The 23,931-nt window shown below is 38.1% G+C and overlaps 1 long non-coding RNA gene across 3 annotated transcripts in view; it reads right to left on the bottom strand.

Moving 5' to 3' along the window:
* The window catches only part of LOC147367393 (uncharacterized), a 95,725-nt gene that overhangs the window by 59,514 nt on the left and 12,280 nt on the right, over positions 1-23,931 (bottom strand). The gene's annotated exons all lie outside the window — the stretch shown is intronic.

Raw genomic sequence — 23,931 nt, 5'->3', positions numbered from 1 at the left:
CTCCAAGCCAGGCTTCAGCAATACGTGAGCCGTAAACTTCCAGATGTTCAAGATGATTTTAGAAAAGGCAGAGGAACCAGAGAACAAATTGCCAACATCTGCTGGATCATCGAAAAAGCAAGAGAGTTACAGAAAAACATCTATTTCTGCTTTATTGACTATGCCAAAGCCTTTGACTGTGTGGATCACAATAAACTGTGGAAAATTCTTCAAGAGATGGGCATACCAGACCACCTGACCTGCCTCTTGAGAAACCTGTATGCAGGTCAGGAAGCAACAGTTAGAACTGGACATGGAACAACAGACTGGTTCCAAATAGGAAAAGGAGTACGTCAAGGCTGTATATTGTCACCCTGCTTATTTAACTTATATGCAGAGTACATCATGAGAAACGCTGGGCTGGAAGAAGCACAGGCTGGAATCAAGATTGCCAGGAGAAATATCAATAACGTCAGATATGCAGATGACACCACCCTTATGGCAGAAAGTGATGAAAAACTAAAGAACCTCTTGATTAAAGTGAAAGAGGAGAGTGAAAAAGTTGGCTTAAAGCTCAACATTCAGAAAACAAAGATCATGGCATCTGGTCCCATCACTTCAAGGGAAATAGATGGGGAAACAGTGGAAACAGTGTCAGAATTTATTTTGGGGGGCTCTAAAATCCCGGCAGATGGTGATTGAAACTATGAAATTAAAAGACGCTTACTCCTTGGAAGGAAAGTTATGACCAACCTAGATAGCATATTGAAAAGCAGAGACATTACTTTGCCAACAAAGGTCTGTCTAGTCAAGGCTATGGTTTTTCCAGTGGTCATGTATGGATGTGAAAGTTGGACTGTGAAGAAAGCTGAATGCAGAAGAATTGATGCTTTTGAACTGTGGTGTTAGAGAAGACTCTTGAGAGTCCCTTGGACTGCAAAGGGATCTAACCAGTCCATTGTAAAGGAGATCAGTTCTGGGTTTTCTTTGCAAGGACTGATGCTAAAGCTGAAACTCCAATACTTCGACCACCTCATGCAAAGAGTTGACTCATTGGAAGACTCTGATGCTGGGAGGGATTGGGGGCAGGAGGATAAAGGGACAACAGAGGATGAGATGGCTGGATGGCATCACCGACTCGATGGACGTGAGTCTGAGTGAACTCTGGGAGTTGGTGATGGACAGGGAGGCCTGGCCTGCTGTGATTCATGGGGTCACAAAGAGTTGGACATGACTGAGCGACTGAACTGAACTGATAGTAAGCATACTTGTCTTATTTCTGCCTGTTTCAGTTAGATGTGTTCAGTTATAAATCATTTGGCTGAAGTTTCCTTCTCCCTTTATTGGTTAGGAGTTCACAGGTTGTTTGTATGGTACAACTCTTCAATAAAAGTGCCAGCAGTGAATTGGGCTCTTTAGATCATTCTCTGCATCCTCCTTAGTATGGTGGATTTCCTTTAGAGTCACTATTTGTGGGTTTCAAGATGGCTCCTTCTCACAATCAAGGCAAAAAGATGAGGGGAAATTAGGGACACTCTGGAACCTCCTTCTATCAAGAAAGCAAAAGAAGCCTCCAGAATGCACAGGGGACTTCTGTGTACAACTATAGTGGGAGGACCTCAATTCTATGATCACCTCTAACAGCAAAAGAAGCTGAGAAAATGAGTATATAACCAGGCATCTAGTTAATATCCCAGGAAGGACATTGACATTTTGCTAGCAAGGAAGAAGGGAGGAATAGACAACAGGTAGACAACCAAGAGGATCTGCCACACTGACATACTGGGGGCTGTGTATAATGTTCCAGAAATCACTAGGCTCATTTGTGTCATATATAGAATGGATAAACAACAGGGTTCTACCATTATAGCACAGAGAACTGTATCAATAACCTATGATAAACCTTAATGGAAAATAAATTTTAAAAAGAGTATATATTTTATATATATATATATATGCATAACTGAATTACTTTGCTGTTCAACAGAAATTGACATAACATTGTGAATAACTATAGTTCAATTTAAAAGAGAAGAAATTATTAGAATGTGTACTGTAATTTCCTGATAGAGCATTTTATCAGCCTAAGGAAGCTGGGTTCTATTCTTAGCTTGCTGAGGTCTTTTAAAATGAAGAAAGAATATTAAATGTTGTCAAAACTCTTGTGGCATTTATTAAGAGAGTATGTATTTGTATTTTCAATTAATATGCTAATTCAGAGTAATAGGTTCCAGTTGTTGAATCATTCTTGCAACCCTGTAATAAACAATGCCTGGAATATGATTTATTCTGTCAGCTATTACTATTTTTAATTTGAAAACATTATTCTCACATTGTATTTGCATTAATGCTCACAAGCGAAATTGATCTATAGTTTTCTCTATGCTATTGCTGTCCAGTTGTTTTTTCATGAAGATTCTGTAACCACGTAGAATATATTAGTGGACTTGTCTTTTTCTACTTCAACAGTTCAAATAGAATTACCTATCCTTCCAGCTTAGGTAGGATCCTTTTCAGTAATGTAACCCTGTTGTTTTATTAAAGTGACAGTTGTGTAATTGTTTTCTGTTTTCCCTTGATTATTCATATCTTCAGACATTCTATCCTCATTGAAACAGTGGTTATTTTTCTAGTTTATTGAGTGATATGTTTTACCTTCAGTTTTTTCCCCCAATACATAATTTTGTTTAAAACTTGACTCTTAAGTATTGCCTTGCACTTTGATTTTGCTAACATTTTCCTTCCTTCCAAAATAGACTGTCATTTCAACATTAATTTCTTCTTTTACTTGAGCAATTTAACAGAATTTTCAAGAAAATATTCATACAAATAGCAGAGCATATTTCTTTTGTCTTTTGTTGTTGTCATTTCCAGTACTCAGTGTCTGTTGTTTTGTGCTACCTAGCATTCAGCCACTCCTCTAATTTTGAGGTCAGACTCTGTAGGATGAGTCTTAGTGGAGAATCCAGAGATGAAGGCAGCAGCAAGATTCCAGTGGCAGCAAGTATCAAAAGATCATGCACGTGATGACACCTTGGCTGTTAGTTCTGCTTGGTTTGGCCTTCCTTGCATCTCTCCTTGTTTCCCTACCTGTAGTCAGTTCTATAGGCTCTCTACTATCCTTCCAATAAGTTTCTTTGATGCTTAAAAGAGTCATAGTAAGTTCTGTTGCTTGCAACTAGAAGTACGTTTACTGGTAATTTATAATCTCCTACTTTAGACCTAGAAAATGTTGTTCAAGATTCTGCTTTACAGAAATTTATGGACTTTTTCCTTTGGGGCCTAATACACAAATTTTATTAATAGTCCATTTTTGCTCATTCCCGGTTTATTAGATACATTTTATGTATCAAAGCTGTTTCTAACATAATTCAAGACCTTTCTTTTTTTCTCTTTGGCTCACTACCTTCTGAGATAAGTGGATTTAAGTCTCACATTGTTGTTACAATTCTAGCCAGGTCACGGACATTTCATTGGTGGACTCCCAAATGTTAGTATCTGTAGGCGTTTCTCTTGGGCCAGTTTTTTCAGAGAAGAATCTTCCAACCCTTTGCCAAGAGAGATAAAAGGCTAGCTGCCAACAGGCAAGCTGAAGAGTATCAAAGGACAGCCAAGAATATCTTCACCAGATATGTATTTTCTCTTGAAATACACGCTTCTCAACTGCTTTTTATACAATGCTTAACCTCTGGCCTAAGACAAGGCATTCCACGGTTATTTCTATTCCCCATAGAAATAACCTCCTGTCATCTGAAGTGCTGGTAAAGGTGAGCAAGTAAGTGTTTGGGACAGGAGGAGAGGTGTGTGTGTGCTTGGTTGCTCAGTCATGTCTGACTCTTTCTGACCCCATGGACTGTAGCCCACCAGGTTCCTCTGTCCATGGAATTCTCCAGCCAAGAATACTGGAGTGGGTTGCCATTCAGTGTACCTAATCCTTACACATACTTCCAACTCTAGTAGCCAAGGTGACCTACTGCCTTCCAGGATTCTGTGATTCAAATGCCCTTGCTTTTCATTTGCTTTTCTTCTCCAAGCCTTAGGTGTCAGCTTTCTCCTCTATGCTGAAAATATTCTATTCATCCAGTTATTTTCTTTGTTCCAAATCTGCTGACATTTCTGGTCCACATTTTTCCCCCTCAGTTCTTTTTCTTTGTGGAGATTATATACATACACACTATATGTATATGTGTAGTGTATATATATACACACACACACACACTAAGGGCTTCCCTGCTGCCTCAAACAGTAAAGAAAGTGAAAGTGAAAGTCACTGAGCCATGTCTGACTCTTTGCGACCCCATGGACTATACAATCCATGGAATTCTCTAGGCCAGAATACTGGAGTGAATAGCCGTTCTCTTCTCCAGGAGACCTTCCCAACCCAGGGATCAAACCCAGGTCTCCTATATTGCAGGCAGATTCTTTACCAGCTGAGCCAGCAGGGAAGCCCAGACAGTAAAGAATCTGCCTGCAATGTAGGAGGCCCAGGTTTGATTTCTGGGTCAGGAAGATCCCCTGGAGGAGGAAATGGTAACCCACTCCAGTATTCTTGCCTGGACAATCCGATGGACAGAGGAGATTGGCAGGCTACAGTCCATGGTATCACAAAGAGTTGGACACAACTGAGCTACTAACACTTTCATTTCATACCTACACACTAAGCCCCCTATATATGAACGAGTTCCAAGAGCACATTCACAAGTCCAATTTGTTATGTCCAACCAAGTTAGCCAAGGCATCCAACTAACACAATCAGCTACATAGTACTGTAGTGTAATAGTTTTATAATACTTTTACACAAATAATACATAAAAACAACATAAAAAGTAAAGACAACAGTTTTAATCTTACAGTATAATACCTTGAAAACACAGTAGTCCAGTAGAATGGCTGGCACACAGGGACTGGGATCAAGTGAACGGGCCAGAAGAGATACTGATTGGAGAAGGGAAAGGAGGTGGGAAGTGGTAGAGCTGAAGGATTATCAGCAAAAGGAGACAGAAGGCAAGCTGCAATTTCACTCATGCCTGACAGAAAGCCTTCTCTAGCACTGTATTCTAGATGCCTCCCTTGTCTTACCTTAGTCTTAATTCTGTTTAAGGCATTCCCTTGTCTGCAGGTGCACTCAAAGCATAGCACTCAACAGGAAGTCATACCATTACCAGAGTCATGAGACAGAATTTGGAGCTGCCAGAGTGGTTGGAAATTAGTGGAGGAAGTCACAGAAGAGGAGCTATAAAATTTATGTATAAATTTCTCTCAAATTTTTTGCTGATCCCTGAGTAATGCATGCATGAGACTCTAGGGAGCCTAGAAAGGGCTCAACATCCCTCAGAGGGTGATAAGCGTGTGCTAAGTCACTTCAGTTGTGTCCAACCCTTTGTGTCCCTATGAATTGTAGCTTGCCAGGCTCCTCTGTCCATGGGAGAATGATACCAGCATCCTAATTCTCTAAAATGTTCTGCAATGTCAAATCTAAAATAATTTATCACTCTTAGATAAAATAAAGTATTTTTAGATTCACAAAAAGTTTTAAAATATGGTCTATAATAAAGAAAAAATAATTAATAGAAACAAAACTACAAATATCCCCAACACCCCAAATTTAATTAACAAAGACTTTTAAATAACCATAATACATACTATGTTAAGGAGTCTACAGAAAAACAGAGGGGAAAAAATCTACAGGAAAAGATAGATCTAATGGCAAAAGGGTAGGGAATTTCAAGAAAGATATATTTTTTAAAGTAGTGAAGCCTTATTTCATATATTGAAGTTATAAATAAGAACCAAAGGAAATCTTAAAACATACGATTACTGAAATCATTGTTGGATGGTAACATTAATAACAGCAAACTGGACACAACAAAAGACTGGTAGACATGAAAACAAGTCAAGAGAAAATTTAAAAATTAAAGCACAATAATTTTTTTTAAAGGATGAAGAACATGTCAATGACAAGGGGACAGAGTTAACTGCTCTAATACATGTATCACTGTAATCTCAGAAGGAGAGGGGAAAGGCAATGGAGAATAAAAAAAATACTTGCAGAAATGCTAGCTGAAATTTTCCCAAAATTGATCAAAAGTGGTATCAGACAAATACAGGAATTTCAAGCAAGAGAAATACACAAAGCCATACATAGGTACACCACAGTCAAACTTCTAAAAAGCAAAAATAAAGGGAAAGCCTCAAAAGAAGTCCAAAGAAGGAAGCACATTGCCTATAAAGAAATGAGGATAGCAATAAGCTGACTTCTCAGAAACTATGGAGGCCATAAAACAGAGGAATGATACTTTTTTTAATGTTGAAAGAAAGGAACCATTAACCTAGAATTTTATAATCAGGTGAAAATATCTTAAAAATATAGCAAAAGAAAAGTCATTTTCAGATAAACCGAAGCTTAAGAATTTGTCTTCTATAAATCTACACTGCAAAAAATGCTAAAAGGAATTTTTCAGATAAAGATAAAATGGTATCAGATGGAAATTTAAATCTACAGGATTCTTACGCATCCAGAGAGTGCAATGGAAGCTATGGTCTAGGAAAAAAATGTTCTTTGTTACACAATAGAATGGCAATAAAAATAGATACAGGTACCTAAAACTAACAGTAGGAAGCATTAAAGATGTATGATCTATCAGAGATAAATGAGTTGAAATACTATTAAGATGCCTTAACAATTACAGGTTCTATGCCTGCATTGCAGGCAGATTCTTTACCAACTGAGCTACCAGGGAAACTCACATATAGGTCCATGGTTATGATTAAATGCTTGAATTTTAATTAATATATATGGACTAAAAACATGAAGATATGGTTCAAGGAGGGGAAACAAATGAACATTCTATCATTTTCAATTTGTATCCATGGTGATTAAGGCCAGAAAAGGAAAGTGAAATTCTCTTTTTCCTCTGTGTTCCACCCTTCTGTCTCCATCTGTGTTTTGGACATCTCCCCCCACCCCCCATTTTCCTAAACATCAGTTTTCTTATCTGTAAAATGAGAAATTTCCATTTAGGCAGTGACTCTTAAATCCTTCATATATTCATTTGATAATTTCACAAAACTGATAACTCTTCTCAACTGCATGAAGCTGGACAACTGTTTTCCCTCTCACATTCTCTATTTTCCACAATGGCACTTTTCACGATCAAGCTAACAATGACAGATAGTTTTAATAATTTAACCCTCTGGCCGATATGGAAACTTGATGTCTGATTGTTTTTAGAGATTTCATCCACTAGCCAGGCTTCTGATGTTTTTCCTTTCATACTTCCCTATACACAGGAGCCTCCTGCCCTCTCCAGCAAGTGAAATACCAAACACACAAGAAGGTGAGGACTCCAGAGAAAGAGAAGCAGTTAAAGGACCAAATGACTGGGCAAAGGGGGAATTAGAACACGAGTAAGGACATCACTACTGGTAGATAAGTGTCCACAGTGGGTTCCCCACATGTTTCTGAGAGACTCCTTTCCTTTCTAGATAGGGAACAAACTCAGTAATTTCTCCCCATTCTTTGGACTCTGTATGGATTGTACTGTATCATTTGAACATAAATGAAAGACTTAATCTTTAAGGGACTCTGTGTGTGTGTGTGTGTGTGTGTGTGTGTGTATATGAGAATGAGTGTGTGCGTGTGTATGTAAGAATGTGTTTGAGTGTGTGTGTGAGACAGGGAGAGAAAGAGTGAGAGAGAGAGAGAGAGTGTGTGTGTGTGTGTGTGTGTGACATAGAACTGAACTTGCTTTTCTGCTCTACAGGATATTCCTAGAGTTTTGTATGGATGATGAAGACTCAAAGAGAGCTTCTCATGGGACTTCCCTGGTGGTCCAATGGTTAAGTCTGCATGCTCCCACGCATTTGATCCCTGATCAGGGAACTAGATCCTACATGCTGCAACTAAGAGTTCATATGCAACTAAGAGTTCCTGCATTCTGCTGCTAAAACCTGATGCAACCAATAATTTAAACATACACACAAAAAGAGATTCTTGTGAGTCAAACCAACCAACCAGTTGTTTTGTATGGCTTTTCACCTCCTCCCCTACTTATAAAATTTTACATGTGATTAGGTGAATTCAAAACCCCTAATGTCTATACCATGGCTCCCAGGATGAGAACCTTTACAAAAGATAATAACTCAGTTCCTTCCTCTTCTAAAACTTGGCACCTATACTTATCTGTGCATATGTCTTTATGAAGCAAAGAAGTTATCTTTTATGTTAGAGAAAAGAAACACACAGAGCAGCATAACTCTTCTCAATCACACAGATGATCCATGAGGAGCCATTCCTAGTGGTAGATCTCTCTTAGGCTTATTATTAAAGAACTGTGTTAACCTTCACCGTTTGAAATGACTCAGCCACTTTTGGATGAGAATGAAGAAATTCAATGGGGATCCATACTGAACAAATTTTACCTAGCTAGTGAGAATTCAACCAAAGAGATTAATGAATTCCTTATTCAGTAAAAGTCCCGGATGACAGTCAAGGTTTTTCCAAGTAGATCAACAACCCCCATCACCGGAGCCCTCACCAGAGTGCACAGCTTTTCTCCCTACATGACCCTGCACATTCAGTCAACGCCCATGTGTTCCAAGGTCAATAGTCTCCTCATGAATTCGCTCAGCTTCATTCTGAAGGATTTCTAATGCAACAAAAGTTAATCCACCGCAAAGATGAAAGAGCTGCTTAACAGCTGTGATAAAGGAAATTAAAACAATTTGACACGCTTTCCATCGGGAATTAAACTATTTTCACTAAGACCCACACATACCAGCGCCCTGATAGAGCTGACAACAAACAAATTGAAATGAATGATGACAAAGCAAATCCACTCTTACATTTGGAACTTATAAAAAAGGCAAAATACTTGCAGAGAGAAGCTAATTTTCATTTTTAAAAGGCTTACTTCTCTCTTGAAGGAAATCTATCACTCTAAAATGTCTTGACAACTCCTCAATAGATTTTTTTTGGCATAGAAACATGATAATTTTATAAAGTCAATAATGTCAATTTGTATAAGTTTACTGGAAATATTTCATAAATATAGTAAAACATCAGAAAGACAGTTATGAAATAACAGATGAGTCACTGTAGCTCATTGAATTAGGTGTATGTATCAGGCAGAGTTGGTCTTCCCAGGTGGTGCTAGTGGTAAAAAAAAAGAAAAAGAAAAAAATACCTGCCTGTCAATGTAGGAGATGTAAGAGCTACGGGTTTGATCCCTGGGTTGCAAAGATCCCTGGAGAAAAAAACAGTTACCCACTCCAGTATTCTCACCTGGAGAATCCCATGGACAGAGAAGCCTGGCGGACTATGGTCCATAGGGTCGCAAAGAGTCTGACACGACTGAAGCAACTTAGCATGCACATCAGGCAGAATTATGATTCATCAAAAATGCTAATTGAAGACGGTTTGATAAAGGGACCATTTGCAATATATATCTAGTTAAAGTTCTCCTGGGAAACAGTGTGTGTGTATATATATATATATATATATATATATATACACACACACAGATTTATTATAAGTAATTGGCTCATGTAATTATGGAAGCTGAGAAGTCTCAAGACATGGAATAGGCAAGCTAGAGAACCAGAAAAGCCAATGAGTGGTTCCAGTCCTAGTCCAAAGTCTGGATAACCCAGAGGACCAACAGTTATAAGTTCCAGATTGAAATCCAGATGGAACCCAACAAAAGCTAATGGTCTAATACCAATCTGAGGGTCACAGAGGACTGATGTTCCAGCTCAGTAGTCATGCAGGAGGAGTTCTCACTTACTCAACCACTTTGGTCTATTCAGGTCTTCAACTAATTGGATGAGGCCCAACCGCAAAGCAGGAGGGCAATCTGCTTAACTCAGTCTATTGATACAAACATTAGCTGTATCCAGAAAATCCTTCACAGGCACACTCAGAATAATGTTTGACCAAATTTCTGGGCACTCCATAATCCAGTCAAGTTGACATAAAAAAAATTTTTAGGATTGATTGACTCATTTATTTTTTATTGTGATAAACATATGTAACATAAAATTTATCATTTAACCACTTTGAATCTGGACTTTTTATTTTATTTTAAAAATTATAATTCAGCAAAGCTGATTTTTTGTATGCATTTTTATCAGTTCTTACACACATATCAGTGACAGATTTTTTTTTCTTGGGTTCCAAAATCACTGCAGACAGTGACTGCAGCCATGAAATTAAAAGATGCTTGCTCCTTGGAAGAAAATCTATGACAAATCTAGACAGCGTATTAAAAAGTAGAGATATCACTTTGCCAACATAAGTACATAGTCATCTACAGATGTGAGAATTGAACCATAAAAAAGACTGAGTGCTGAAAAATTGATGCTTTTAAACTGTGGTGCTGGAGAAGACTCTTGAGAGTCCCTTGGACTGCAGGGAGATCAAACTAGTCAATCCTAAAAGAAATCAACACTAAATATCCATTGAAAGGACTTATTCTGAAGTTCCAGTACTTTGGCCACCTGATACGAAGAGCCAACTCACTGGAAAGACCCTAATGCTGGGAAAGATTGAGAGCAAGAGGAGAAGGGAGCAACAGAGGATAAGATGGTTGGATGGCATCACTGACTCAATGGGCATGAGTTTGAGCAAACTCCGGGAGGCAGTGAAGGACAGGGAAGTGTGGTGTGCTGCAGTTCATGGGATCACAAAGAGCTGGACACAATTTAGTAACTGAACAACAACAACAACACACATACAGATTCACAAAACTACCACCACAATGAAGATACTGAAAACTTCCTTGGACTATTCATTTCAAGTTAAACCCTCTACTCACTTCTAACCTGTGTAAACTACTGATCAATTTTTTATCACTATAGCTTTCTTTTCCAGAATGAAGTTGACATAAAATTAATCATTATAAAAGAAATTGTCTGAGTTTACGAAAGCCAAGTGCTTTGGGTTAGAAATAGAATCCATATTCTGGGTTAACAAGAGCCAAGAGGCTTAAAATTCTCCAAGCCAGCAATATGTGAACCCTAAACTTTCAGATGTTCAAGCTGGTTTTAGAAAAGGCAGAAAAACCAGAGATCAAATTGCCAACATCTGCTGGATCATCAAAAAAGCAAGAGAGTTCCAGAAAAACATCTATTTCTGCTTTATTGACTATGCCAAAGCCTTTGACTGTGTGGATCACAATAAACTGTGGAAAATTCTTCAAGAGATGGGAATACCAGACCACCTGACCTGCCTCTTGAGAAACCTGTATGCAGGTCAGGAAGCAACAGTTAGAACTGGACATGGAACAACAGACTGGTTCCAAATAGGAAAAGGAGTGCATCAAGGCTGTATATTGTCACCTTGCTTACTTAACTTATATGCAGAGTACATCATGAGAAATGCTGGGCTGGAGGAAGCACAAACTGGAATCAAGATTGCCAGGAGAAATATCAATAACCTCAGATATGCAGATGACACCACCTTTATGGCAGAAAGTGAAGAACAACTAAAGAACCTCTTGATGAAAGTGAAAGAGGAGAGTGAAAAAGTTGGCTTAAAGCACAACATTCAGAAAACTAAGATCATGATATCCGGTCCCATCACTTCATGGCAAATAGATGGGGAAACAGTGGAAACAGTGTCAGGCTTTGTTTTTTGGGGCTCCAAAATCACTGCAGATGGTGATTACAGCCATGAAATTAAAAGACACTCCTCAAAAGGAAAGTTATGACCAACCTAGACAGAATATTAAAAAGCAGAGGCATTACTTTGCCAACAAAGGTCCATCTAGTCAAGGCTATGATTTTTCCAGTGGTCATGTACGGATGTGAGAGTTGGACTATAAAGAAAGCTGAGCACCGAAGAATTGATGCTTCTGAACTGTGATGCTGAAGAAGACTCTTGAGAGTCCCTTGGACTGCAAGGAGATCCAACCAGTCCATCCTAAAGGAGATCAGTCCTGGGTTTTCGTTGGAAGGAATGATGCTGAAGCTGAAACTCCAATACTTTGGCCACCTGATGTGAAGAGCTGACTCATTGGAAAAGACCCTGATGCCAGGAAAGGTTGAGGGCAGCAGGAGAAGGGGACGACAGAGGATGAGATGGTTGCTTGGCATCACCGACTCAATGGACATGGGTTTGGGTGGACTCTGGGAGTTGGTGATGGACAGGGAAAGCTGGTGTGCTGTGGTTCATGGGGTCACAAAGAGTCAGACACGACTGAGCGACTGAACTGAACTGAACTGCACTGAAGAGGCATTATGACACCTAGGCCTGGAGGAGACCATCCTAGCACATCCCAGAGAGAGCCAAGGTTGCCCAAGGATTGATACCTTTGGCAGGGAAGTAGCAATGAAATGAATACCCTAAAGATTAGCTAATCCTATCATAGATCAGGATAGAAAAGATAAGACATTAAACATGGATAAGCAAAAGAAAAATGTCTAGTATAGCCTTAACTTTGAACTCAGGGAAACAATGAAAGTTATAAAAGCTATAGCCAAGAATGCATGCCTGAATCCACTTGATACCTTGCTTGGCCTGTGAGTTATATAACAATGCAGCTGCTATAAAACAAAATATAGATTCTGAGGCCTCACTCACGCCAGTCAAACAAGAACCTCGGAGACTTGATGCTAGGCATGAGTATTTCATAATGTATATACATATATAATGAAAAATATATATGTATATGTTTTCAATTGTGTTAATTTATTTATTCAGACATGCTGGGTCTTTGTTGCTGTGGAAGTCTCTTTCTAGTTGCAATGAGTGGGCTTCTCACTGTGGTGCCTTCTCTTGTTGTGGACCATGGGCTCTAGGTGCTTGGGCTTCAGTAGCTGTGGCTGGCGGGCCTAGAGTGCAGGTCAGCAGTTGTGGCTCAGGGGCTTAGTTGCCCCGCGGCATGTGGAATCCTTCCAGACCAGGGATAAAACCCACATCCCCTGTATTGACAGGTGAATTTTTAACCACTGAACCACCAGGGAAGTCCATGGGCATATTTTTAAGTTTCTACAGGTGATTCTTTTCCACACCCCCAATGTAGGTTGAACAATGCTTATATTTTGAACAATGCTTATACATCTTTCATCTATTTCTTTTGAAATTATAACCCTATTTTCAAAATAAGCTAGAAGAATTATTTTTTCAAAGATAAAGTGTTTCTGTGATGCTAAAATCTCAGGTAATTAGCCTCCAATTAAAATAAATAAATTTTAAAAAATAAAATAAAATCTCAGGTGGCTACATTGAGTATTAAAGTGTTATACAGCAAATATACACATATCTAGCTATAAAATAGATCTTAATGACCCAAATAACCATGATGATGTGACCATTCACCTAGAGACAGACATCCTGAAGTATGAAGTCAAATGGGCCTTAGGAAACACCACTACAAACAAAGCCAGTGGAGGTGATGGAATTCTAGCTGAGCTATTTCAAATCTTAAAAGGTGATGCTGCTAAAGTACTGCACTCAATATGCCAGCAAATTTGGAAAACTCAGCAGTGGCCACAGGACTAGAAAAGGTCAGTTTTCATTCTAATACCAGAAAAGGACAATGCCAAAGAATGTTCAGACTACCGCCCAATTGTACTCATTTCACTTGCTAGCAAGGTAGTGCTCAAAATCATCCAAGCTAGGTTTCAACACTATGTGACCTGAGACCTCCCAGATGTATAAACTGGATTTAGAAAAGGCAGGGAAACCAGAAATCAAACTGCCAAAATCCACTGGATTATAGAAAAAGCAAGAAAATTCCTGAAAAACATCTACTTCTGCTTCATTGACTAGGCTTAAGCCTTTGTGTGGATCACAATGAACTGTGGATAATTCTTGAAGAGATGGAAATACCAGACCACCTTACCTGCCTCCTGAAAAACCTGTATGCAGCTCAAGAAGCAATGTTAAGAATTGAATGTGAAACAACAGATAGGTTCAAAATTGGGAAAGGAGTGCATTAAGGCTGTGTATTGTCACCCTGTTTATTTAACTTATATGCAGAGTAAATCATGCGAAATGCCAGGCTTGATGAAGCACAAGCTGGGATCAAGATTGCCAGGAGAAATATCAGTAACCTCAAATATGCACATGACACCACCCTTATGGCAGAAAGCGAAGAGAAATTAAAGAGCCTCTTGATGAGGTAAAAGAGGAGAGTGAAAAAGCTGGCTTAAAACTCAGCATTCAAAAAATTAAGATCATGGCATCCAGTCCCATCACTTCATGGCAAATAGATGGGGAAACAATGGAAACAATGAGAGACTTTATGTTCTTGGGCTCCAAAATCACTGTATATGGTGAGTGCAGCCATGATATTAAAAGATGCTTCCTCCTTGGAAGAAAAGTAGTGACATACCTGTATTAAAAAGCAGAGATATTACTTTGCTGACAAAGGTTCATGTAGTCAAAGCTATGGTTTTTCCAGTAGTCATGTACAGATGTGACCACAAAGAAGGCTGAGTGCCAAAGAGTTGATACTTTCAAACTGCTGGAGAAGACTCTTGAGAGTCTTGGACAGCAAGGAAATCAAGCCAGTCAATCCTAAAAAAAGGAAATCAACCTTGAATATTCATTGGGAGGACTGATGCTGAAGCTGAAGCTCCAATACTTTGCCACCTGATGGGAAGAGCCAACTCATTGGAAAAGACCCTGATGCTGGAAAAGACAGAAGGCAGGAGGAGAAGGGAATGACAGAGGGTAAGATAGTTGGATGGCATTACTGACTAATTGGACCCAAGTTTGAACAAGCTTCAGGGGATGGTGAAGGACAGGGAAGCCTGGCATGCTGCAGTCCATGGGGTCTCAAAAAGTCAGACACAACTGAGCAACTCAACAACAACCTGTCAGTCTAAAGCACATGGTGGTAGAAATAGCACATCTACATACTTTCCCCATGAGAGCAATGCTCCCAGAACAACAGGGAAAAGCTCCCCAAAATTAGGAAACCAGGGTCAAAAATTGATGGTCACAGTCAGGGAAAATTTCTCAATCTCATCACTTACCCTGGAGCATTTTATCCTGAAATGACATCTCTTGTTAATTCTTTCCTTGATCCTATTTTCTTTATTAAATCCTTTTGAAAGCTGCAATTTCATCTTAAACTTCTAAGAAGTGAAATATTTTGAGGACATACTCTTCACACACAATGAGAGTCATAATGGGAGGATAAATATGAGTACATTTAATAAACAGCCCCACAGGTAGGTGTTTTATATGACTTCCTATTAAATATTTGCAAGTATTCTCTGTTATAAGCATCATTTATGGAATTTTTTAAATGATACATTTGTGAGTCATAGAGATTAATGAATTTGCCTGAGGCCACATGGTTATTTAGTGGCCACACCAGGGTTTTAATTACTTTAGAGACTGTAGTCTTTTGGCTATCTTATTCTTGTTGTTCAGCTGCTAAGTTGTGTCCAACTCTGCACCCGCATGGAGTGTAGCTCACCAGGCTCCTCTGTCCATGGGATTCTCCAGGCAAGAGTACTGGAGTGGGTTGTCATTTCCTTTTCCAGGGGATCTTCCGAACACAAGGATGGAACCCATGTCTCTTATGCCTCCTGAATTGGCAGCTGGGTTTTTTACCACTAGCACAACCTGGGAAACCCAATATATGTTGTATTGGAGTATAATTGTTTTATAGTGTTGTGTTAGTTTCTGCTGTGCAACAAAATGAATCTGCTATATGTGCACATATATCCCCTTCCATGTTGCACCACCAACCCCTTCTCATCCATCTCAGTCATCACAGAGCACCAAGCTGAGCTCCCTGTGCTATACCGCAGCCTCCCACTAGCTATCTATTTAACACATGGAATGTATAGATGTCAATCCTAATCTCCCAATTCATCTCACCCTCCCCTTCAAAGCTGTGTCCACATGTCCATTTTCTATGTCTGTGTCTTTATTCCTGCTTTGCAAATAGGTTCATCTGTACCATTTTTCTAGATTCCAATTATATATGTTGGTATATGACATTTGTTTTCCTCTTTCTGACTTACTTCACTCTGTATGACAGATGCTAGGTCCATCTACATCTAAAAATTTAGTATTAAGCTCACAGCCAACAGCACTGCAATTACTGCCTAGAGAAGTTTATATAACTCTTGTTTTCTCCACAAGGCACATCACAGTCTTCCTGCACTTTGCAGCCCTAAGCAGCCCTATGTTTGGGGGTCTTTGTAAGCAGAGAAATCACCAACAAAAAAGCAAAATGTAAAAAAATGTAGGACTAAATAAAATGAAAGGACATTCTTTTCTAGTATGAGAAGTGAAACAAGAAAGCAGAGAGTTACTTTATCTTAGCTGAGAACTTGCATATCATGAGGAACTGAACTTGTTTGCAACTTTGTGTGCGTCTGCAAATGACTGCAAAGGCGCCACAGCATTGATTTGGGGGTTACAAATTGGTTTTAGCAATTAGGCAAATTCACAAACACAGCATCCATGAGTCATGAGGATTAACCATATGAGAATGTATGAAACCTAAATAACAATCAAAGATACGATAGAGTGAAACTTTTTCAAGCAAAACCCTACTGTATGAAATCAAGAAAACTCATCACATCCCAGGTGAAAGAAGAGGCTGACTGTAATACATTCTGGCAAAATATCAGAGCTACAGTCACAGAAGGAGCATTCAAAATGGAAATAAAAAGAGATTAGCCTAAATAAAGCACTAAGGAAAAATACTCCCCAAAGAATAATGGGTAAAGTACATAAACAGAATGTTCACATGAGGAAAAGTAGGTAGCCAATAACCATAAAGTGATTGAAACTCAATAATAACAAGGGAATGAAATCACTCACAAATTTATCTTTTTTATGTCAATATCAAGTGTTAGCAAAGGTATGGAGAAATAAGCAATCCAATAATTTTTTGGTAGGATTTTCAATAAGGACAATAGTTTTGTGGGCAGTTTGAGAATATGAATCAAAAACCAAAAATTTTTTGAGCTAACAGCATTTCTTATAAACCCCTAATATGAATGAGCATAAATCTATAAAGACATTCATCAAACCACTATTTAAAATGAAAAATTGGAAATTCTGTAAATACCCAAAGCTGAATTAGAATATAAAATAGAATTAGAAATAGAACCATAAGATAGACTATTACACAACCATGAAAATGAGATGGTACAGCATTCAAATTATAAATATATCTTAAATGCAAATGTACTGCAAATATACACATATGTATATGGTCAAATATGCATATAATCAATGCTTCATATAGTGGATATATATCAAAAATACACATATCAAAATACTAACAGTGGTTACTTCTAAAATTTGAGTAATTAATGATTTTATATTTTTACTAATATTTTACTTTGTTTTCCAAATGTTCTAAAGTAAATATCAATTACTTTTAAGTCAAGAGGAGATGTGTTTAAAAACAGGATCAGTCATAATGAAAAGAATTTTAATTTTTAAAGAAAAATTTGGCTGATACAAAGCTTTTCAAAGTTAAGCCTTCTACATAAGATTATCAGTTTTGTTTTTATTTCTTCCTTCAACTTCCCTGTGTTCTCTGAAAAATAACACCATGCACTGCTCTTCCAAGACAAAGTTCAAATATTAACCCATTCTCAAAGTACTCAGGTTTGCCTGTGTTCCACAGAAAATGATCTTACCAGAGCTACTAATATGTTCATACTTGTTTAAGTTTCCTTCCACTTTTAATTGATTTAAAACTCCAAATAAATGGATCACTGTCATAATAAAATTGACTTGGAATGATCCACAGCTTTGGCATCCACAAACATTGTCAAATCCAAAATTCTAATTAGAAAAGATACATGCACCCCAGTGTTCATGGCAGTGCTATTTACAACACCCAAGACATGGAAACAATCTAAATGTCCATCAAAAAATGAATGGATAAAGAAGATGTGATATATATATATATATATATATATATATATATATAAAATGGAATACTACTCAGCCATGAAAAAGAATGAAATAATGCCATTTGCAGAAACACTGATGGATCTAGAGATTATCATGTTAAGCAAAGTAAGTCAGAAAGAGAAAGACAAATACCATATGATATCACTTACATCTGGAATCTAAAATATAACACAAACAAACCTATCTATGAAATAAAAACAGACTTATAGAAAACAGGCTGGTGGTTGCCAAGTGAGAGCTTGGGAGAGGGGAGAATTGGGAGTTTGATATTAGCAGATGCAAACTATTATATGTTGTTTAGTTGCTAAGTCATGTCCGACTCTTTGCGACCCCATAGATTGCAGCCCGCCAGGCTCCTCTGTCCATGGGATCTCCCATGGACAAGAATACTAAAGTGGGTTGCCATTTCCTTCTCCAAAACTATTATATACAGGATGGATAAATAACAAGGTCTTACTGTATAGCACAGGGAACCATATTCAATATCTTGTTATAAATCATAATGGAAAAGAATATGGAAAGAATATATATGTATAACTGAGTCAATTTAATATACAGCAGAAATTAAGCACAACATTGTAAATCAACTGCTGCTGCTGCTAAGTCGCTTCAGTCGTGTCCAACTCTGTGGGACCCCATAGACAGCAGCCCACCAGGATCCCCCACCCCTGGGATTCTCCAGGCAAGAACACTGGAGTGGGTTGCCATTTCCTTCTCCAATGCATGAAAGTGAAAAGTGAAAGTGAAGTCACTCAGTCATGTCCAACTCTTAGCAACCCCATGGACTGCAGCCTACCAGGCTCCTCCGTCCATGGGATTTTCCTTCCCTGAGCCCCACACAGACTTGTGTCTAAGGTACTCAATTTGGATTTGACAGTGTTCTAAATGTTTTACTGAGGTATAGTTGATTTACGGGCCATTCCAGTACTCTTGCCTGTAAATCAACTATACCTCAGTAAAACATATTGAACACTGTCAAATCCAAATTGAGTACCTTATACACAAGTCTGTGTGGGGCTCGGGGCAGGAAGGTGTATCCTTGGGGATAAGTGGGAAGGATTTAGCATTAGAGAAAGGAGGGCATGCAGTGTTCTTGGTAGGAAGAATAGATTCATGCTCATTGGATTTAAATACACACACACAGGCACCCTGTTGTACGCGACTGATTGAGAAAATGAGTAATAGGTGATTATCCCTTGAAAGAGAGTGGCTTTAAAAAAATATTGGGTTGAATCCTGATCTGCAGCCATAGGCAACAAAGACCTAGGGTGTGTGTGTGCATGTATATGTGTGTGTATTAAAGGTTGAACTTTCCTATGGTGGAGTAACATAGAATCTGAGAGTGTGGCTGGGCACTGGTCCCTAGGAAGTCACAAAGAGGTGAAAAGCTGCTCTGTTTCTGCTGGAAGAGCAAAGAAGGAAGGGGCTAATAGCCAGGGAAAGAGGCCAGACCGTGGATATTCAACCCAAAGAAAGCACAAACACATGTCACCCTGAAAATAGTACTGGCTGGACAAATGATGGACTAGAGGAGCCTGTTGAGAAAGAGATCACTGAGAACGTTTTCATTCTCTTCAACCATCTGACATCTGCCACCATTGTAAAAACCATAACAAAGGGAGAAAGGCTTACTCACTGTGGGAGGGAGCCTGTGTGAAGAAGGTCACCCCCACGAAAGATGTGCTACTGAGCAGATGTCCCTGTATCATCTCCTGGGGCAATAAAGTTCTGCTCACTAATTCATGACATAGAAGCTTAATCATCCCTCCCTTCTGGTGTAGGAGGTCACGAGGTCTGGTCCAAGAGGCCTGATGACTGGTCCTCCTTGTAACAGTTTTCTGTGCCCATTTTATTCAGCACAGTGTTGGGATTCTTCTATCTACCTACTGATCTGCGGACTCATTATTTGAGACACAGAAACCTTGAGAAGCCATGGACTCAGCTAGAAAAGAGGCTAGCTGAGACTCTAGAAAAGAGTCTAGCTAGAAAACTTGTATGACAAGTTAGGCTCAAGTCCCACAGAAGATACTCTGGATCAGATGATTCCTGACAAGCATTATCAATAATCCCTAATGTAAGGAGAAAGGAGATGTACAATTTATCAATAAATTGTGGGTGTAAAGTGCTTATCAGGACATATAGGGTATATTTCACCATGGATGAAAACTCATCTCTAGAACAATAGAGAATGAGAGATTAAAAAATGCAAAATTCCTAGCTCACTCAAAACTGTAAGCCTGTTCTTTTTTCATTCATTCTTAAAGCAGCTTTCTCATCAAATCAAATTTTCACTTGGGGAGATAATAAAGCATGTAGGGAAATATTCCTATTTAGGGAGAAGAATTCATTTTGAGTAATCACAGAGCCTTACAAAGATAAGTAATGTATTCATCAGCAAGAGATAAGCATATCACAGAGAACAAAGTAAAACTCCTCATTCACTTGGGTTTACTCAGAGCATCGGTTATGCCCATGTGACCCAGAGTGTCATCTGAATATGTGTCATATCCATTATGGAATCAGGCAGGGAGGTTTCATTTCTTCTCTAATTCACTCTTCTAGTAGTTATGCTAATAAGTTGCAATGTAGCCTTCCATGATTTTTTATTATATTTATAGGCATTATATTCTCACGAGGGATGTTACACTAAGCAGTTCGTGTTTAAATCTATAAAAAACATTTTGCATTTTTCATAGACACACTTAAGGGGGTTGTTATTCTCAACATTACTTCTAATTGCTAAGTTAATTGTTTTTCAATCACATGCCTGCTTTTACTGCCCTGAAGCTTTAGAAATTATCATAAATTAAGCAGCTTTCATAATTTTATTTTTCCTAATTAAACTTTGGGGAAAACAAGTGTCTTCAAATTCTTACCTTACCCTTAACTTCATCTGGGTAGTCATCACTCTCATGACTAATTCACAACAATAAATTCCTCTCCAATTTAGTCTTTCTCTTTCCCACCAAGTATAATTATGACTGCCCTGAAGAGGGTCACCATGACAAAAGCATGGGTTGTGTCTGTGTGTTGAAGAAGCGCAGGGGTAAATATCTTCATGAGTTTACATGTCTGTTTCACAAATAATCCTCATTCAATGGACAGCATACTCTCCCAAATTGAAATTTTGAAATATGTAGGGAAGTAGGAATTGGGAAGGGAGTATAAGAAACTGGGGAAAGACTGCACCCTTACTCTTTCTCTCTCTCTCTCTCTCATTCTATAATTATGCTCATGGTAATTTCTTTAAATTTTTTTTATTTGTGTGGATCTCTAAACAGGAACCTGGAGCAAGGATTTCCAGTATAAAATTCAAACTCTTGGTCTCAATATCTACTAAGTTCCACCACCTTTTGTTTTTAAAATATAATTGTATAGTAGCAGGGGAAAATCAATGTTTTAACCATCATTCACAATCTAATCTTTCCAACTATCATTTTAACCTTTTATATATTTTTTACCATATTTGTACCAATGTATGCCACACACAGAGATATTTTACAAGTAAATGAAATGATACATACACTGTTATATACCTATATAATATAATGCACATATGTATATTATGAAGATGCATGCATGCATGCTAAGTCACTTCAGTCGTGTCCGACTCTTTGTGACCCCATGGACTGTACCCAACCAGGCTACTCTGTCCATGGGATTCTCCACGCAAGAATACTGGAGTGGTTTGCCATTTCCTCCTCCAGGGCATCTTCCTGATCTAGGAATCGAACCCACGTCTTTCATGTCTCCTGCATTGAAAGGCGGGTTCTTTACCACTGGCAATACCTGGGAAGTCCAATTATGGATATATATATATATATATATATATATATATATATATATATATTTGATTATTGGTTACATGAACATTTCTTGATTATTGGAAACATGAACATTACCCATGTGTTCATTTAGAATTTGATAGATAGCTATTTAGTTATCAATTATTTCTCTCATTACTGTGACCACAATTGCCATTCATTTTGGCCTACCCAGCCAAACTTTCTTCTTTTTTGTTCAAATTTCCTTTTTAAATTCTAAATAAAAGCCACATATTGTGCTGAACAATGGAATATAAAAGAATCAGATGTACAATGATTTTAGATATCTAGTATTTAGAGGAAAAAAGTTTACAAAATATATAGAACTTTACAGGAATAGATAGTAAACATAAACATTAAGAGATCAGTACTTATTAATTTAATGGAAGGAGTTAGACGTCAACAACCCTTCTCAGTTTCATAAGAGATTTAGCTAATAGAGGTGGGATGTTCAGCCATACTTTCTAAACCTCAATTACTTCCCTAAAGAAAAAAAAAGTTTGAATAATAATATCCACCCAAGCTGCTTCAATAAAATATCAGGAGCCCTTTAGCACGAAAAGCACTGTGAAGCGATCAAGCCTGTGGAACGAAAGACGCTACGGGCATTGTCGGTGTGTCAGTGTCTTACCCTCCTCTCCAGGGAGAAGTTTCTTCTCCAGGTGAGCTGTTTCTGCCATGCCCTCACATTCCATTAGGATATTAACGCATATATGTGGAATCAAGAAAAATGGTACAGATGGTCCTATTTGCAAAGCAGAATAGAGACATAGACATATAGAACAAATGGATGGATACCAAGAGGGGAGGGAGTGGGAGGAATTCGGAGACTGGGATTGACACATATACACTATTGATACTATATATAAAATAGATCGCTCATAAGAACCTACTGTATAGCACAAGGAGCTCTGCTTAATGCACTGTGGTGACCTGAATGGCAAGGAAGTCCAAAAGGGATGGGGTTTATGTGTATGTACAGCCTATTCATTTTGCTGTATAGTAGAAATAACACAGCATTGTAAAGCAACTATCCTCCAATCAAATTAATTTTAAAAAGACATATCTCTTACCTCAAGACCCAAATGACAATTCAAACTCTACCAGAGAGGCTTTTACAATGAATTCTACTCTACACTCTATAACTTCAAAGGATACGTTCTCAGTGCCTTTGTGGCTGAGGAAGAAACTTGATGAAAAAGGGCTAAATTCTCATCTTCTATAGTGAAAAGCCAAAATATTCAGTACAATGTCTAAAACTATAAAACAATAATAAAAATCAAGAATTAACTTTATTAACATGTTATTCAAGACATGCTAATACCAAGTGTAAAAGCTAAAAGAATTAAAAGCTGTTACCTATGAATGATGGGCAATGATACAAAGTAAGTTAGAAAAACTTTCTCTTACACTAATTTTTGTAGAATGATTTGACTCCTTAATATATATGCATATATAAGATTTATTATTTTTTTTAAATTAATTTTATCGGAGTATGGTTGCTTTACAATGCTAAATTCCACTGTACAGCAAAGTGAATTGGCCATGCTACTGCTAAGTCACTTCAGTCATGTCCGACTCTGTGTGACCCCATAGACAGCAGCCCACTAGGCTCCTCTGTCCCTGGGATTCTCCAGGCAAGAATACTGGAGTGGGTTGCCATTTCCTTCTCCAATGCATGAAAGTGAAAAGTGAAAATGAAGTCGCTCAGTCATCCCCAACTCTTAGCGACACCAAGGACTGCAGCCTATCAGGCTCCTCTGTCCATGGGATTTTCCGGCAAGAGTACTGGAGTGGGGTGCCCCCTCTCTTTTGGACTTCCTTCCCATTCAGGTCACCACAGAGCATTAAGTAGAGTTCCCTGTGCTATGCACTATGTTCTCATTAGTTTTTTATTTTATTTATAGTATCAAAAGTGTGTACATATTGATCCCAATCTCCCAATTCCTCCCACTCCCCCTTTGCACCTTGGTATCCATACATTTGTTCTCCAAATTTTATAAAAATACAAACTTTTAAAAACTTTTAAATTGGAAAAAAAGTTTATAAAATGTCTTGCACAGTTACCTGGCTCGTGTATACCTGTGGTGGATTCATTTTGATATTTGGCAAAACTAATACAATTATGTAAAGTTTAAAAATAAAATTAAATTAAATTAAAAAAAATATATCATCTGTTTCAAATGAGAGATAGTGCTGCTTAAAAACTAAAATGAACACATGTAC

The sequence above is a fragment of the Bos grunniens genome, chromosome 8 (assembly GCF_055505025.1).
Source record: "Bos grunniens cultivar Pamir isolate PY7600 chromosome 8, Bosgru_T2T1.0, whole genome shotgun sequence".
NCBI classification, from domain to species: Eukaryota; Metazoa; Chordata; class Mammalia; order Artiodactyla; family Bovidae; genus Bos; species Bos grunniens.
Note: the sequence above shows the minus strand (reverse complement) of the source record. Positions and strands in the feature narration are given on the sequence as shown.